At 35.4% G+C, this 19,835-nt stretch overlaps 1 protein-coding gene and 1 pseudogene across 5 annotated transcripts in view; both read right to left on the reverse strand.

The window, feature by feature from the left end:
* NBEA (neurobeachin) overlaps nucleotides 1–19,835 on the reverse strand; it is a 618,768-nt gene that overhangs the window by 519,505 nt on the left and 79,428 nt on the right. The window lies entirely within an intron of this gene.
* LOC114888373 lies at nucleotides 10,361–13,027 on the reverse strand (annotated as a pseudogene).

Raw genomic sequence — 19,835 nt, forward strand, 5'->3', positions numbered from 1 at the left:
TTCATAGTGATTTACAGTGGTAGGGCACATCTAGTACCAGTTATTCCATTATGGACAAAATCAGAAGGTTGAATGTTTTAAAAATGAATTAATTAAGCAAGAAATTTTGTAAACTGGATAGGTTTTAAAAGATTATTTGTGAATTCTAATTGTCATCCTCATAAGTAAAAGAAACCGGCTAAAGGATACCAATTGATTAAAAAAAAACAAGAGTGTTTTTCCGTTGGATGAATTCATGAAAGGTGACAAAGGGAAACAGATTTTTCCCCCAGCAAAAGAAACAAAAATCACTTAATTTTTATGAATCTAAAGCTTCTGGGGCCTCCCTGAACGTTTTTTGTTGGGTTTTTTTTTTCTAATTTATTTATTTAATTATTTATGTCAGTGTCGGGTCTTCATTGCTAAGCATGGGCTTTCTCTAGTTGCGGTGAGCAGGGACTACTCTGTTGCATTGTGCGGGCTTCTCACTGTGATGACTTCTCTTGGTGCGAGCACGGGCTCTAGGCACGCAGGTTTCAGTAATTGCAGCATGCAGGCTCAGTAGTTGCGGCACACAGGCTCTAGAGCACAGGCTCAGTAGTTGTGGTGCACAGGCTTAGTTGCTCTGTGGCATGTGGGATCTTCCTGGACCAGGGATTGAACCTGTGCCCCCTGCATTGGCAGGCGGATTCTTAACCACTGCACCACAAGGGAAGTGCCCCAAACTGGTTTTAAAGCTGTCTTCTCTTCCAAGCATTTCCCAGTTCTTACAATCAGAACCCTTCTCCATGATCACATAGGACTTAGTGTTCACAGATTATACCATGACTATATTTTCATGCAACTTTACTTTTTAGCTTTTCTATGTCTTTCTCCTTTATTTGGCTGTAAGATCCTTAAAGATAATTTATAGTTTTGCATCTTCCATAATACCTATAATAGTGCTCTGTACACAGAAACGCTTTAATAAATGTCTTCTGAATTGTAAAGTTGTATGAGAAAATTCATCATAATGTAATCATTTTCATTTTCCCAAGTCATTTTAAAGCTACTTTTAAATGACTTTTCCTTCTTCAGGGAAAATCCACGATTTAGAGTAAAATCATCTACCCCCTAATGTTTAAGATTAAAAATACACTACCCTATTTAATCTTCCTTGATTTTGGTCTTCCTTCTGGACTCCAATCATAAAACTCTGGCTTTCTACTGTTGCTAAAGTCTACCACTTTTCAGTTTTTGTCTGTTTAAATGTTTTTCTTTGGCTCTTTTCATAGAGGCTGCACACACACTTTTCCTTGATTTACTTCATGTATAAAAGAATTGTTTGTTTTGAGAAGCAAAGCAGCCATTAAGTATGAATATGAAATCACCCATGTCCTTTGCCCCACATTGAACTTGCAAGCAAGTCTTTTGAGCTGAAAGTCCTGTACTAATAATTACTGATACAACTTTTTAAATAATATTCAATGAATTTAAGTAAATTTAAGTAAAAAGTCATGCAAAACACTAAAGATATCACTCTGCTTGGCTCATGATTACTGTATTTTAAAAGTAATTTGTCTGAAGCAGTTTAGTGATACTTCTTACCCTTTTTGTTTGTTTTTTTGGGGGGTATTATACCTATGATGCTTTAGAACTCCAAGTACATGGTTTCTAAAAATAAGGACTGGAATAAAATACTGAGAAGTGTGTTGTGAAACACTGTAAATAGCTTCTCCATGTCTACATTTTAACACTGCTGAACTGTATGAACATTCCATTATCAGGTAAAAAAAAACTTTACTTTCATTTAGTTCATACTGCTTACAAAGGAATCAAAAATGTTTAATATATTCTCTTGGAAGTTATAAAATCTTTTTGGGGAAATATAACGTAAGATGTCTAATAAAACTAGTCTTATTTGGGGAAAAAGAATGGTCTTAATTTTTTCAGTATGTTATACAAAGATCATTATTCCATACTTTGGCTAATTGTAGCAATACAACTTCACATCACAATTAATTATACCATATTTTAAAAATATGATTCAATTTAAATGACTGTAAACATATAATCCATTATGTACATAAAATAATTGTCTTATCTTAATCCCATTTGTGGTATTCAGATCACTTCTAAATCTTCAAACTTTTATTTTTTAAGGTATAATAAGCAGATTTGTGCATAAATATCAATATTTATTGGATTATTATTTTAAGAAGAATTTTCCAAAAGAGAACTATTATATAAAATGGTTTGAATAGGATGGGGATGAGAATGAGGAATGACTGAGAATTGGCAAGTGAGATCTTTCCAGGGTGGTAGAAATGTTCTAGAAGTGGATTGTGGTGATGTTTGCACAACTCTGTAAGCTTATATAAAATAATTTACTTGTATACTTAAAATGAGTGAATTGTATGATATGTAAACTATACTTTAATAAAGCTATTATAATTTTTTAAAGAAAAACCCGTGTATGACCATATTTTGTACTAATTATACTCAAAGGAGTAACATGACTCAGCTTTCTTAAAAATAGAACATTTCAGTATAATATTTCAATATGGAACACTATGTGTAACAAGAGGACAATACACATTCTTTTCAAGAACACATGGAACTACTAGCAAAGAGGACACATATTTGGGTTCATAAGACAAACTTCAGCAAACTTCCAAAGACTAAAATCATATAAATGAAATGTATGTATTACTTGAAAAGTAAATTTAAAAGCATTCAAAGAAGAAATATAAAATATGAACTCTCTGACATCTATTTAAAAATTTATATTTATAATTTTTATTCAGAAAACACTCTAGGCTGCAGCTTCAATGCTGAGTTCTTGCAAATATTTAAGAAAAAAATTAAAATTAAGAAAAAACCCACTAAAGTAATCTATCCAGTCAATAAACAAATAATAAGCCCTACAAGGAGACGGGGATAGTAGTACCCAGACATGCAGCAATATATTACCTAAAATGTCCATTTCCCAACCAAACACTGAGAGACATAGAAACAGGAAAATATGACCCATACATGGGAGAAGAAGCAGGCAACAGAAATTGCTAGTGACAGCAATCAGATGTCAGATTTAACAGAAAAAGACTTCAAAGCAGCCATTAAAAACATGTTCAAAGAACTAAAGGAAACCATAATTAGAGAAGTAAATATAGTTATGATGACAATGTCACATTAAATAGAGAATATCAATTAAGAGATAGATATTGATATATAGGAAAGTGAAGAGAATAAATTCTAAGAGTTCTAATCACAAGAAAAACTTTTTAATAAATTCTAAGAGTTCTAATCACAAGAAAAACCTTTTTTCTTTTCTTTATTGTACCTATATGAGCTGATGGATGTTAGCTGAATCTATTACAATAATCATTTCACAATATATGTAAACCAAATCATCATGCTGTACTCCTTAAACTTATACAGTGACATAGTCAATTACTTCTCAATAAACCTGTGAAAATATTAATAGAATTAGTATTTTAAAATATCAATAAAATTAAAATTTAGTATTTTTTTTTTAAAGAGAGAAAGATATTATAAAAACAATCCAAATGGAAATTCTGGAGTTGAAAAGCACAATGAATTGAAAAATTCTCTGTAGGGTCTCAACAGTATATTTGAACAAGCAGAAGAAAGAATTAGCAAATATAAGATAAACAGATAAAGGTTATGCAATCCAAAAACCAGAGAGAAAAGAGAGTGAAGAATGATCAGAGCCTCAGAGAAATGTGGGAAACAATTAACTGTACTAAGGTATGAAGAATGAGAATACCAAAAGCAGAGAAGAAAGAGAAAAGAAAAGCAAAATATTCAAAAATTTAATGGATGATAAGTTCCCAATTTATTGAAAAGCATTAATTTACCTATTCAGGAAGCCCATGAACTTGAAGAAGGATAAACGCAAAGAAATCTACAAACAGAAAAGTCATAGTAATGGTGAAAGCCCAAGACAAGGAGAAAATCTTAAAAGCAGCAGAAGAAAAACGACTCTTTACTTAAAAGAGAACAATAATAAGATCAACAGCAGACTTCTCATCTGAAAAAATGGAGGCCAGAACACAGAGGAATAAAGCATTCAAAGTGCTCAAAGAAAAAAATATCAACCAAGAATTTATATCCAGCAAATCTAGCTTTCAAATCTAAAAGGAAAATAAGATACATTCCCAAATAAATAAGAACTAAGATAATTTACTGCTAGCTGACCTACCTTACAAGAAATAACAAAGGGAAGTCCTTCAAGCTAAAAGTGACAGTAATTTAAATCCACATGAAAAACAAAGAGCACCAGTAGTCATGTGGTTATAAAAGATGGTATAAATGCATATTTATTCTCCTTTTTCCCTCTTAACAGATTTCAAAGCAATTTTATAAGATAATGTGTATATAAAGTATGGTTTTGCCTATAACATATAACGTATTTGCTAATAACAACACAAAGGAGGTGAGTGGGAAAGCTATATTGAGCTAAGGAAATAAGTCCAGGTGATAAATGAACAAATGAGGAAATTCATAAATGAAAATTAGGTTAATATAACAAAAGCTATAAACATACAGTTGATTTTCTTCTCTCAGCTTCCTTAAAAGACATTCAACTATATAAAGTAATAATTATAATAATGTAATGTTGGGTTTGTAACCAACATTGTAATATGTACTACATATAACTATATCACAAAAAAGAAGAAAAACAAAATACATCTATAAGAAGTAACATTTCTATACCTCACTGGAATTAAGTTAGTATAAATCTGAAGTTGATTCTGGTAAGTTAAAATTTAAATGGTAAGTCCTATAGCAACCACTAAGTAAATAAGTAAAAGAAATAGAGTGAAAAAATTCATTAAAGATATGAAAATGCTACAATAGAAAATATTCATTTAATTCAAAAGAAAGCAGTAAAGAATAAATAAAGGAATTAAAAAGAACATGAGACATAGGTAACAGACAGAACGACAGATGTAAATCCAACTATATCAGTAACATTAAAGGTGAATGGAAAAACAGTCTGCTCAAAAGGCAGATGTTATTAGACTGGATAATAAAACAAGATCTAACAATGTATTGTCTATAGGAGGCATACTCTAGAGTCAAAGTCAAAAATCGATTCAAAGTAAAAGGGAAAATGTATCAACAATCCACAAGAAAGCTGGAGTTGCTGTACTAAGCGAAAACAGACTTTAAACAAAATATGTTACTAGAGGCAGAGTGACATTTAATAATAATAAAAGAATCAATCCACCAAGAAGATAATAACATATGTGCATCTAACAACCAAGCACCAAAATACATGAAGAAGAACTTGACAGAAATGAAGGAAGAAACATTAAGACAAGTTAAGATTAATAGTTGATAACTTCAATTCCCAAGTCAAACAGTGGATAGAACAACTAGGCAGAAGTCAACAAAGAAACATAAAAGTTGAATAACACTATAAAGTGATCAGACCTAAAAGATATCTCTATAACACTACACCCTACAACAGCAGAATATACATAACTCTTAAGTGTACATCAAACATTGGATAGAGCAATGTTAAGCCATAAATCAAACCTGATTAAATTTACAAGGGTAAATATAATACAAAGTACCTTCTTTGACCAAAATGGAATCAAATTAGAAATCAATAATAGAAAGAAATTTCAGAAATTCAAAAATATTGTGGAAATAAACAACAAATTGCTAAATAAAAATGTGTCAAAAAGAAGTCAAAAGGGAAATTATAAAATGTTTTGAGATGAATGAAAATAAAGGCACAAATGCCAAAACATAAGCAGGTAAAGCAGTACTCAGAGGCAACACTGTAAGTGTTTATATTAAAAAAGACATCAAATCAACAACCAAGTCTTCCACCTTATGACATTGGATAACAAAAGAACAAACTAAACATAAAACAAGCAGAAGGAAGAAAACACTAAGAATTACAGGAAAAATTATTGAAATAGAGAATAAGAAAAACAATAGAGAAAACACAACAAAAACAAAAGCTGATTCTTTGTAAAGATCAAAATTGACAAACCTATACCTAGACTAATTAATATTGTTAATATTATTATCTCAATAAATGCTTATCTTAATAAACACAGAAAAGGCATTTGACAAAATCCAACACCCCTTTATTTTAAAAAGTGTTCAGCAAAGTAGGGATAAAAATGGAGTTTCCCCAATCTGATAAAAAGCATCAATGAAAAGCTCACAGATAACAACACATTTAATGCTAAAAGACTGAAAGCGTTCCCCCTAAGATCAGTAACAAGACAAGGATACCTGTGCTAATGTTCTGTTCAACATTATACTGGAGATTCTAGATAAAACTATTAGTGCTAGTATTTTCAGCAAGATTGCAGGATACAGAATCATAACATAAAAATCCATTGTATACACTAGCAAAGAAAATCAAACATAACATTTATGAACAACTCTAGTTATGACAGCATCAAAAATAATAAAATACTAGAGAATAAATTTAACAAAAGAAGTCAAGATTTCTGGCATTTGACTTATGGCAAAAAGTACAAATCCTCTTTGAAAGAAATTAAGAAGACACAAATAAATGTAAAGACATCCCATGTTCATGGATTGGAGGACTTAGTATTGTGTAGTTGGTAAGATTCTCCAAATAAAAGATTCAACACAATCTCTATCAAGATCACAGTTGGGTTTTGTTGTTATTGTTGTTGTTTTGTGTGGGTGTGTTGTCTTTTTTTCAGAAACTGACAAGTTGATCCTAAAATTTATGTGGAAATTAAAGGGACCCATCATTTCCCAATTTCAAAATTTGTATGAAATGTCCAGAATAGGCAAATCTATAGAATCAGAAAGGTTAGTGATTGCTTAGAAATGGGGTAAGGAGTGAGAGATTAAAAAGTTGAGAGCTAAAGGGTGCAAGGTTTCTTTTCTGAGATGGTAAAAATGTTCTAAAATTCACTGTGTTGATAGTTGCATATATCTGTGAATATACTAAAACCCTTGGATTATAAATTTTAAATGGGTGAATTGAATATATGTGAATTATATCCCAATAAAGCTGGCATTAAACAAAAAAATAAAACAAAAAAATAAAAACAAAAAAATAAAACACAAAGAAATGAAGCTCTTTTCCTCTTACTATTCCTCCTGCCTTCCTGAAAATTCATAAAGCTAACAGGTAGGGCTAAACAAGGCAGGGGTTTGCACTAGGGGTAGAGGTGAGGAGCTGCAGTGGCCAGCAGGGTGGCAGAGCCCTCAGCTGAGTCAGAAGCATAACCAGGCAACATGGTGTCAAATTCCTAGAGAGGTGAGGAGTGTGTCCACCCAACAGGGTTATTAGCCAGGCATAGGAGACAGAGAATGAACAAAGAATGAACAAAAACTGTTCTGTTGAGCAGACTAAAGATAAATTATAACATAAACGTTGTGAAGTAGATCATTTTCCTAAAAAGGACATTATGGGACAATTAGCAAAATTTTAATGCGGTCTGAGAATTACATGGTAGTAACACATTGATATTAATAATTATATAAAGGAATGTTTTTGTTATATATAATTATATAAAGGTAGTAACACACTGATGTTAATAATTATATAAAGGAATTATATAAAGGAATACAAACACAATATTCAGGGATGATGGGACATTATGTCAGCAATACTCTCAAATGGCTCAGGGAAAAAATTGCTTACTACTGTGCTTGTAACTTTTCTGTAAGTTTCACTTTATTTTTAAATTTAAAAAATGAGAAAGAAAAAAAAGATGAAGATTCAAGATAAAGTGACAAATATTAAAGATAAGCAAAGTAAATCAAACATGTATAGTCAAGTCTCTGAAGAAAACCGAAGCAAGGAAATAGAACAAACAGTGAACAGTATAAAAAATTCCTTGAAATATAAAAAGATACAAGACTGCATACTGAAAGTGCATACCACTTAAACGAGAAATCAACTCAGAATATTTAAGACCTACCTAGCAAAATTGCTGAATTTAAACAAAATCCTTTGAACATGTGGGCAAAAAGAGCAAGTGACTTACAATAGAAAGCATATTAAACTGTCATCAGACTTTCAACAAAAATACTTTAAGCCAGAAGAAAATTAGTAACAAATTTGAGATGTACAAAGAAAGGTTAGTCAAGGACTTTATAGCAAAGCAAATGGCTGTCAAACATAATGGTCCCTGATAAACTAATACCGAAATGCAGTTCTCAAAAAACATTTTTCCCATGAGTCCTTCCTGAAGAATAAACTGTAGAATAAGCTTTAGATAGGCAAAACACATCAATGTAAGGAATGTGATGAACCTTAAATATATAAGTACTTTAAAACTACTAAGAGTTAAAATAAGAGAGAATAATATGTAATAACTACATGCATTCACAATGTAGTTAATCCCTTGTATTAGTTTGCTAGGACTGCCATAACAAAGTACCAGAGTCCAAGTAGCTTAAACAACAGAAATTTATTTTCTCACAATTCTGGAGGCTAGAAATCCAAGATCAAACTGTCAGCAGGGCTGGACTCTGAAGCCTCTCTCCTTGGCTTGTAAATGACCCACTTCTCCTCCCTGTATCTTCATGTGTGTCTTCTGCGTGTGTCTGTGTTCTAATTTCCTCTCCTTATAACATTCATATTGTATTAGGACCCACCCCAATGACTTCACTTCACTTTACCTCCTTAAAGACCTTATCTCCAGATATAGCCACATTGTGAGTTGGAACTTCAACATATGAATTTTGGGGGAACACAATTCAGCCCATAACATTTATACCTCACAAATTAGAAAATGGCAAGGAGAACAGAGAGAGCATATGGAAAACAAACTGTTTTCAGTAATTATGTCTGTAGGGTAGTATTGGTACTGTAGTTCTTAGACTGTTATATGAGTAATTATAGGCTTTTCTAATTCTAACATCCTCCATGTACTTGCCAACAAGATGTCTCAATGTGGAAGAAAGGAGATACAGATTTAACTAAGAGGAGGTAGAGATAAAACACAGCAAGTCCTAAATTTCCCATTAATAGAGACTAGAGATTCTTGGAGTACCGGCTGATTCCAGGACTGAAACAACAAAATGTTCAGGATGAGCCAGAAACATCGTCATAGGAAATAGCAAGGAAGCTATCAAAGACTACAGGGTCAGGTCAAATGGACTAAGAGACCAACTAGAAGAGATACCCAAAGTTGGAGCAATTTGAAGTTTTAAAAGAAAAACACAGTAACTGCTATAGATTGAAACACCTCAAATACATTTAAATCTAAAAGTTTATAATGACACTTTAAAAATTGGAGATCTCTGAATAATGAGAAAGTGGCATTAAGATTATATTATTCCCCCCCCAGTGGTCATTAGGTACATTATTAGTCAGAGCTGCTAGAGGAGAAAGTTGTTAGTATATAGAAAATGTATATTAACTGGATAAACCCAGTAGGAATTACCCATTTTAAGACCAACGGGTAAAAATTATTTGAATATGGGTAATAAAATAAAGCTCTGCTGGGCTTCCCTGGTGGTGCAGAGGTTGAGAGTCCGCCTGCTGATGCAGGGGACGCGGGTTCGTGCCCCACTCTGGGAGGATCCCACATGCCGCAGAGCGGCTGGGCCTGTGAGCCATGGCCGTTGAGCCTGCGCGTCTGGAGGCTGTGCTCCGCAACGGCAGAGGCCACAACAGTGAGAGGCCCACATACCGGAAAAAAATAAAATAATAAGGCTCTGCTGAAGGCATTGCATTGGGGGAATAAAACTAGAACTTTGTAAAAACAGAACACTTTTCTTGCCATTCACTGAAATTCTAGCATTCTAAATATAGTATAGCTTATAAAGTAATATGCCTGATATTTTAAAGCAAATATACTTAAACAAGTATGATCAAATGAGTGGTGTATTTTGCCAAAGAATCCTCTTAGAACTACTCACATATATTTTATTACTCAAAATATTCCTTATATCTAGGATTTTTTTTAAAAAAAACTATTTTCAGAATCTACAGGGTTTTTTCAAGACCTTTATTAACAGGTGCTTGCAGTTTACCGACTTTTTTGAAAAAAAAAATCATGTTGTGAACTTTTATTATATTATAAATTAAGGTTCTTAAAATCTCAACTTGAACAAATATGAAACAATTTAAAAACGTTTAAAGGTGTATTGAGAAAAACCAGCCTTAAAAAAAAAAAATGTTTGTCATCATCAAAGAGTCTTTAAGTAAAGAGATAGTAAAAACTCCAGCCTGCATAGGTAGTGCAGGTAATACTTCTAGCTATCTGGTCAAGGGGCAAAGAGCAAGCACTTGAGGTCTTCAGTGCCACTCTCCTTTCCTTATTGCTGAAACTTTACATTCATTTCTTCTTGTTGGATAGCTAAATCAGATGATGGTAGAGATGGGAAAAGTGCATTTACTCAGCCTCCAGCAAGACTAATTCTCAGCTGGTGCATCTGCTGCTTTTCTCTTTGCCATCTTGTACTTTAGGGTTTTCTGGGGGTCTGCATTGGTAATTGAAGCTACGTCCTTAACAACGTTGAGGTGACTGCTGACCTTAGTCTCATCTCCTTGATTTTCCCTAGCTCCTTCACTGTGGTCCTCTCTAGGCTGTCTTGGGTGAAGTAAGCCCTTGTGGAATGGTGGTCTATAAACCACATTACATACTCTGTCTCACTGGTCTACCTTGCTCTCTTGCACCCTGGTTGTCAGCACCTTCCATCACTTCTCCCTGCACAGTAGGGTTGGAATACTGTGGTCGACACCCGTAGGGTCTCCACGTAGTAAGATGGGCACAGTGGCCTGCTGTAGAGCCTGGTCTTTGGGACCACTCTCCGATCCCTCATTCTTTCTCCATTCTTATTATTCTGGTCATTCTGCTGTTAATTGTGTGGAGCACCCCTATTATGTGGACGGTATCTATCATGGTTACATCTGCTGCATATTTGCTGCCTGGCACTAGAACTCCACCAGGGCCTGGAACATTCACTGCTTCCACACCCTTTTCTCCTTTCAGCAACATCAAACTCCAAGTTTCTCCATCTCTTACACTGCAAAGGTGCCTCCTGGAGTTATTCTTCTTTAGGGCAGACTGGTATACAAATACATCTTCTTTGGTGTTATTCCTATTGAAAAAATCACATCCGTTTCTTACACTGAACCATTTTACTGTTCCAAAAACCTTCACTGTGATGAGTTTCTTGTCCCTGAAGGCAGGTGCTGCAGATGTGAAGCCACAGGGGCCACTGCTCCCCATGGTGCTGCTGGGCTGGGCCTCAGCCTGGATGCTTACGGTTGTAGTGATGGTGACTGGGGCCAGCTGCGGCAGCTGTGGCTCCTTGGGGAGATGGGGGTGCTACTCAGGGCTCCCTGGGGTCGGCTCTCCATTCCCACTACCAGCTGAACTCTACAGCATTTTAAATTATATTTTTGAAGGAGAACTGTCATCCCCAAGGGATTGATTTAATTTTGGAAAAAGAGAAAAGATTTGAAGCCATGCTTGCTGAATTAATAGGTGTCATAAAACCATCTTTCATCAAAAATACAGTTTAGCTCTAAAGTAATGAAACTGTTTCCTTGTGTCACTTAAAAACTGACCATGCAGGCAATTCCAAAAAAGAAATGCAATTAACTTGAAAAATGGTAGCATATTTTGAATATGTATATATCTTCCAAAAGAAACTGGCTAAAAAGGAAAATCATTTAAAATATTATAGTTTAAAAATAAAGTTTCCCTTTTTACAGAGCAAGTTGTTTATATAACCATATTTCAAAGGCACATTAAGTACATATTACTCAGAGGCTTTTATTTCTATAAAATTTTTATTTACAAATGTACTAGACATAAAAATATGTGTGATACAGTAAAAGGAAATAATCAGGAGACCAGAAAAAACCAACTACATATAAACAGTTCCTCAAAAAGAAAAAAATGATGGAAATGGAGTGGAGTATCACAAAAGAAGAGATAACGTCTTGGTATGAAATGTACTATAGCAGCGGTCCCCAACCTTTTTGGTACCAGGGACTGGTTTTGCGGAAGACAATTTTTCCACAGACCGGCGGGAAGGAGGTTTCTGGATGATTCAAGAGCATTACATTTATTGTGCACTTCATTTCTGTTATTATAACATGTAATATATAATGAAATAATTATACAACTCACCATAATGCAGAATCAGTGGGAGCTTGTTTTCTTGCAACTGGATGGTCTCATCTGGGGTTGATTAGAGACAGTGACACCCGAGGTGTGTTGCTTACGTCCAGTCTACTCCGTGATCTCATTCTGCTTGCTGTCACTGCAGAAAACCCTGCTTCACAAAGATAGGATGTTGGAAATGCAAGCAGGCTTTACAGTGCTTTTGTGGCAATCTCAGGATATTCTGCATGACTTTAATCCAGACGTACGGAGATTTGAAGTTGTCTCAAACATACTTTTAAGGCCACTGTCATTTGCCATCTCAGGCAGTTGATCCTCTTCTAGCATGGACAAAGTCGATTCACCTGGCTTACTCACGAATAAGTGAACCTACTCCTTCCCAGTTCAGGGGTCTTTTGTGGTTGGGAAGTAATGCTCAAACTCTTTTGAAAGCTGAGATAGGTGATCATGCACCAGCTGGGAGCAAAAAAGCCCTGGCTCAGTCTCTTTCAAAATCTCCTCTAATGTTTAAAACATGTCAGAAGTCCCAATGTTCACTCGTCGCCCCCATAATTCCAGTTTGGCTTTGAGTGCAGCCACTTTATCTACTGACTTGAACACAGTTGCTGTTCTCCCCTGAAGTCACAGACTGAGTTCGTTGAGCAGGTTGAATATGTCACACAAGTAACCAAGTTTTGCGACCCATTCTGTGTCACTGAAATGTGCTGCCAGTGGTGACTGTTTTCTAAAACAAATCTCTGGAGCAGCTTTCGGAACTCAAAAACTCTGGCCAGGGATCTCCCTTTAGAAAGCCATCTCACTTCTGGGTATAAGAGAAGACGTGTGTGCTCTGCGTCCATCTCCTCACAGAGCTGCATGAACAGACGTGAGTTAAGGCCATGTGCTTTGATGTGGTTGATAATTTTAATCACATCCTGCAAAACGTTGTTAAGTTCAGTCGACATTTTTCGTCTAGCCAGAACTTCCCTATGGATGACATAGTGCGTAGACACACATTCAGAAGCAACCTCTTTTGACCCGAGTAGTGAAACCAGAAAGCCATCCAGTCATGGCAGCCACTCTGTCCGTGCATATACTGACACAAAGTGCCCAATTCAGTTTTCCTGATATGTAATTATTCAAAGACTGAATAGTTCTGCAGCTGTGGTGTTGGTTGGCAACAAAAGTGCACATAACATATCCTCACGCACATCCTCCTGAAAAATATATCGCACAAAAACAAGCACTGTTGCCTTGTCAACATCAGTAGACTCGTCATCCTGGATTGCGTACCACGGTGACTCATTAATCCTCTCTAACAATTGTGCCTCAATATCCTCTGCTATTTCGTCAATTCATCTAGTTATGGTTCTAGCCGAAAGAGGAACATGTGCCACCTTTTGAACTGCAACCTCTCCTAAAAGTTCACGACAAATGTCCTTAGCAGCAGGCAGGATCAACTCTTCACCAATAGTAAAGGGCTTCTTAGCTTTAGAAATGCGGTTAGCCACTAAGAATGATGCTCTCAGTGCAGACACATTTGATGAAGTGGCGGCCTTCAGTAATTGCTTCTGTTCTTCATGTTCACGTTTTTTTTCTTTTGAAAAATTCCAAAGTCTTGTCTTTTAATGCAGGGTGCTTGGTCTCCATGTGGCGAAGCAGTTTTGAAGGTTTCATGGATTTGTTGGATAGAGAGTCGCCACATATTATACGAAGCGGGCTTGGAGAATGTGAATCACCTGTTGCAATGAACCCATAATTTAAGTAGGACTCTTGGTTTTTTCTTTTAAATGCAGCTTTCTTTTTGTTGGCATTCTTAAGAGTCTTCTGCTCTCTCATCATTGGGTCTTTCTCCCTTTTCAAAGAAGCTCTCCAGCGACGTTTGATTTTTACTCATTTTGGCTAGGGTTAGCTTGTGGGCTTACCAAAACTGTGACTGAGACAAGCGTGCAGGGCAGGAAAGAGGCACATACAGAAGTGGTAAATAAAATAATGGGCGGGCCACACATGGACTAAATTAAGTGTCGGATTCTGACTTAAAGCCCACCACCAGATGCAGCTGTATAATTGAAGTACATCGACTCACTTGCCACTATAAAACCTGCCACCAGAGGCAGCTTAATTGTCACTTGCCACTCACCAATAGGGTTTTGATATGAGTCTGCAAGCAATTGATTTATTATGGTCTCTTTGCAGTCAAACCTCTCTGCTGATGATAATCTGTATTTGCAGCCGCTCCCCAGCACTAGCATCACTGCCTCAGCTCCACCTCAGATCATCAGGCATTAGAGTCTCATAAGGAGCACAAACCTAGATCCCTCGCATGCACAGTTCACAGCAGTTCGTGCTCCTATGAGAATCTAATGCCACCACTGATCTGACAGGAGACAGAGCTCAGGCAGTAATGCAAGCAATGGGGAGCAGCTGTAAATACAGATGAAGCTTTGCTCGCTCTTCCACCACTCACCTCCTGCTGTGTGGCCTGGTTCCTAACAGGCCACAGACCACTTCCGGTCTGTGGCACAGGGGTTGGGGACCCCTGTACTATAGAATGAAACAAGCAAAACTAAACTATACGTTCAATTATAAAACATTTAATGCTTCTCTTTGACTTCTGAAAGGACACTACTGTTTCATTAAAGTTTTTTTCTCCCACTTCAACTAATTGCCTAAGGTGTGATAATCAAGATTACTCATGACCTCCATGCTGCTAAATTCAGTAGACATTTTTCAGTCCTCAATTTACTCAACCTGTCAGCAGCATTTGAAAGTTAATCATTTCCTCTTCCTTTAGACTCATTACTCAGTCATCTTTTGTCTCTCAACTCACTTTATTGGTACCTAAATCCAGTCTTGGGGCTTTAAATCCTGTCTATATCCTGTCAACTTTAAACTTCTATCTCCAAACTACACTTCTCTCCTAAGCTCCAGACTTATCTCATTTCTCCATTTAGATGTCTAATAGGCATTTCAAATTTAACATGTCAAAAGCCAAACTCTTGATCTTCCTCCCCAAAACTTAGTCCTTCTAAGTCCTTCCCATCTCAGTAAATAACAAATCCATCAATTCAGTTATTCAAGCACTGGGTCACCTTTGAATCCTCTCTTGCTCCCATATTTATAGTGACAGAATATCCTACTCACTTTACTTCCAAAATACATCCAAAAGCTGTCCTCTTAGAGTTTTAGTTTAGGTATGCTTTATCAAAATCCAGTCAAGTCCCATTACTTTCCACTGCTATCGGCCTTGTCTAAACTACCATCATCTTTCACCTAAATATTTGCAATAGCCTTCTAACTAGTCTCTCTATTGCCACTGATGCTTTTAACACTGATATCAGATCAATCCACTCAAGACTCTCCAAAGGCTTTCCCTCTCACTCAAGAGTAAAAAGCAAAGTCAGAACAACCATCTGCAAGTCTTTAATTGATACCTGAATTTATCTCCTACTACTCTCCCTCTGCCTCTCTCTATCCTAGTCACAAGGAAATACAGTCACAGTGGTTTTTAATCTACCAAGTTAGATCCTACTAATGCCCTTAAGACTTGCCCTCCCATTTGCCCTGAAAGCTCTTCCCCCAGATGCATGTGGCTGGCATCAACTTCATCTCCTTGAGGTCTTTAGTAAAACCTCTTCTAATCACTCTATTTTAAACTGCAGTCTACCACTTTCCCTGTTTTTTATCTGCTTTATTTTTCACATTGTACTTATCACCATCTAGCACATTATATATTTTTCTTTTTTATTTTGTTTTGTTGTCTGTCTCCTCCCATGATAATGTACATCCTCTTTCCCCCCAATAAAGGCAGGAATTTTTTTTTATTGAAGTACAGTTGACTTATATTATTTTCAGATGTACTTATAGTGTACTTATAATACAGTGACTTATAATAATTATAAGATGTACTTATAATATAGTGACATATTAGTCACTATGTTTAGTGACTGCTTCAATAGTTTTATAGATTACACACTATACAAAGTTATTATAATACTATTTATAATATTTCTTGGGCTGTACATTACATCTATGTGACTTGTTTTACAACTGGTAGTGTGTACCTCTTAATCCCCTTGATCTATTTCACCCATCTTCCCATCTTTCCTCCAGCAATCACTAGTTTGTTCTCTGTATTTGTGAATATGTTTCTATTTTGGTATATTTGTTGATTTGTTTTGTTTTCTAGATTCCACATATTAAGTAAAAAAATACAGTATTTGTCTTTCTCCGTCAAAGCAGGGATTCTTGTCTGTTTTATTCACTATCATATCCCTAACCCCTGAACACCTAGAATAACAATGCCAAAAACCAACATTTAATAGTAATATTTACTAAAAGAAAGAATGACTGAAAGAGTGAATGATTCATATTCAGTCTCCATTGGCTTGCATTAATTTATTTTGTTTTTCCTTTCTATTAAGTATGTATTGAATATATGTTACCTTTGATTTGAAAAAGAGGTCTACAGCATAGGCTGTAGGGAAATTAAATAATACTTACATTTCAAAAAAAGAAAATGATTTAAAATTTGTTATTTTTTTTGTCTTGGCTATTGAATTTCAGTCAATATCATTATATCACAGACACTTTATAAAATATGGAAAGTCTGCAACCATATAGCTCCATTTATATCCCCTCCCCAGAACCTACTGTTAGAGTTGCCATATATATTACATTTATATACATTATAAACCAAAAAGACAGGGCAGTAATGTTTTCTTTAATCAGTTTTGTTTATTTTAAAGAAAATAACAGAAAGGATATTTTATTTTTACCCATACAGTTAGCATTCCTAATGGTCTTCATTCATTCCTAATGATCCAACTTTCCTTCTCCAGTCTGTAATGTACGTCTGGTAGCAACAAATTATCTTAATTTTCATTTATAAAACTTAAAGAATATATTCACTGAATGAAAAATTCTGGGTTGACAGGTTTTGCTCCAGCTCTATGGCTTCCCTGATTTCTAATGAGAAGTGTACAGTTACTCAAATGATTCTTTACCTTATTTATGTCTAGTTTTTCTCTGCTTGCTTTCAAGATTTTCTCTTTCCTTTGGTTTTCTGCAGTTTTACTATAATATGCCTTCTGCGGTACTCCTTAAATTTATTTTGTTTGGAGTTTGCTGAGTTCCTTCAGTCTATAAATATAAGTTTTTCAACAAATTTGGGAAAGTTTCTACTATTATTTCCTCAAATATTTTTTCTGCCCCCTTCTCTCACACTTTTTTCAATTAAAAATTAATCAATAATCATATGAGAAAGAAGTGGTAATTTTTATTCAAGCCAAATTTGAGGATTATAACCCAGGAGACAGCCTCTTAGTGAGTTCTGAGAACAGTTCCCAAAAGGTAAAGGGGGGAAAGGTCAAGTATATATGAGACTTTGGTGAAGAGGGTACATGCAACCAAACGCATATCTCAGTAGAAGGCTGATGCTAGTCATGAGGAACAGACTTTTAGTTAATGATTTTAGTGCTTTTCTAAGTATGGGAAAACATATGAGTTTGCGTTCATAAAACCTTCTCCTGAAAATATCAAACTATCTGAAGGCCAGTTCTGCCAGTTTTCCCAGAGCACAGAGTGTCTCATTCCTGGTCTCTGCCCTGAACTCCCTTTTCAGGGTGTATTAAAAGTCAGCAACTGCAGTGGCTAACAAATTGATTCTTGTAGAACTGGATGATGGGAAACATTATTGTCCAATCCCTTCCTTTTCAGTTTGGGAGGCATTTCTTAACCAATTTGTCCCATGGCGCTAGGAATACTCAGTCCCATGTCAGGCGAGGATTTTGTTGACAGGCCACTCAATGTGCTGTTACTGGACTAGGCCCTGTTAACAGCAGCCAAAAGCCTGTGGACCTCCTGTTTCACTAGTCTGTTATGGTCCAGGAAATGGTTCCCTCTTGTTGTTTTTTCCCATATCTAGAGTTATACTATTACCATCATTGATCTCATATGACTATATATTTGGTCAATCATTTCAAGTCGCCTAATAATCATTAATTTTATCTGAGGCTCAGTAACACATTTGGTAATACAAGGAACAATAATCTTGTAAAGTAGGCAGAATACAAGTATTATAACTAGTAGCATTAATAAGGTCCTAAGTATTTAAGCTAAAAACCTCTATTAGGTGTGGCCCAGTATCTCCAGTCTGTTCTGCACCAATTGCTATCTTTAAGGGAAATGATATACTGGCATTGTATATAAAGTTCACCAAACATGTCTGCATGTACAAGGCAAGTAGTGGGTCAGCATGACTCCTTACAGAATTGATAAAGGATTGTTATCTTCTAAGGAGTTATATGGCTGGCAATAGAAGGAGAAAAACTGATCTTTATGGTTGAGCAGGTATTTCTGCATTGGGGAGGTCTGGTTAATGCATAATTCAGATGCACAATGCACACAAGAAGGGAGAAAGGAGTCCAAAGGGCAGAGAAAAACCTTATGTTTAAATTTTTCTTGTCTTGCCTTCAAATGTGAATTTTTATTTCATCAATTTGCATATTAGATTTCAAGACTGTCCCATAAATCTCTTCAGTTCTTTCCCCCCAATCTTTTCTATCTCTCTTCTAATGTTTCAATCTATATCCAAGTTCATTTATTTTTCGTTCATGTCCATTCTGCTAATAAGCAAACAGTGGATTTCTTTTTACTTTAAATATATTTTTTAGTTCCAAATTTTCCATTTGATTTCTTTATTTTGTGGTTGATAATTCCCACCTGTTAATTCATTACAAGCAAATTTTTTTACACTGCTGGTTATAAAAAGTCCCTTAAAGTCTTCATGTGATAACTAAACAATTCTACGTTATCTTGGAGGTGGCATGTACCAATTTTCTCTTCCCTTGAGAATAAGTCACATTTTCCTAGCTCTTCATAGGATGAGTAATTTGTGATGGTATGCTGGACATTTTCAATATTATCCTGTGGAGACTATATTCTGAAAAAATCCAGATGATTTTGTTTTGGGGGGTCGTTTTCTTGTTTAGATACAATTACAGATTGTCATGCCTTCTATGTGTGGTGTCTCAGATCTCAATTCAGTTCCTGAAGTCTTATTTACAATCTACTATCCGTTTGTCATGATCATACATGGTTTCATGGGTCAGCCATAGATTTTAACTGTGTTTTTTTTAAATATAGAATTCAGACCCTTTTCCGACTGCCTCTTTTCTAGGGGCCCATTAATCACCTGTAGTGCTGGTTGCCCTAGTGCTTGTTACCTTAATTTTTCTGGCTAGGAAGTTGGTACATCAAAATAGAAAAATGAGAAACTCAGCCCATGCTGACCACTTGTTCCATGTTTTGACTCCCCTCTAAAACATCCCTGCTTTTTATTCAGTTGCCAAGGCCCTCAGGTGGATTTTTTCAGCATGATGTCCAGAGTTTTTACACGGTTATTTGTGGGAATATCAGTTTCTTAGGAGCTTTCCCTTCCATACGAGTTTTGGAAAATCTCCAAAGTGGATTTTTCGTTCTGGAGGTTGTTTTAAACATCTCCTCTTATCAGTTAGGCTTTTATCCTAATATAATAAACTGTTAAAACATCATGATGCTATCATTTTCTTGAATGAAAGACAGAACACAAAGCTAAATACTGAAATATCAAGCAATGAAGACTAATTGCTTGATACATAGGTTATTTGATAATTAAGAAATCTCCAGTAATGATTATGAAATATCTAAACTTTGTTAAAATCTGTTCTGCAAGTTTATGTCAAAAGGCCACCTTATATATGACTTCATAATCTTGTAAACATTCAATAACTC

This window comes from Monodon monoceros, unplaced genomic scaffold (genome assembly GCF_005190385.1).
Source record: "Monodon monoceros isolate NGI ecotype Baffin Bay Population unplaced genomic scaffold, NGI_Narwhal_1 Super_Scaffold_8, whole genome shotgun sequence".
NCBI classification, from domain to species: Eukaryota; Metazoa; Chordata; class Mammalia; order Artiodactyla; family Monodontidae; genus Monodon; species Monodon monoceros.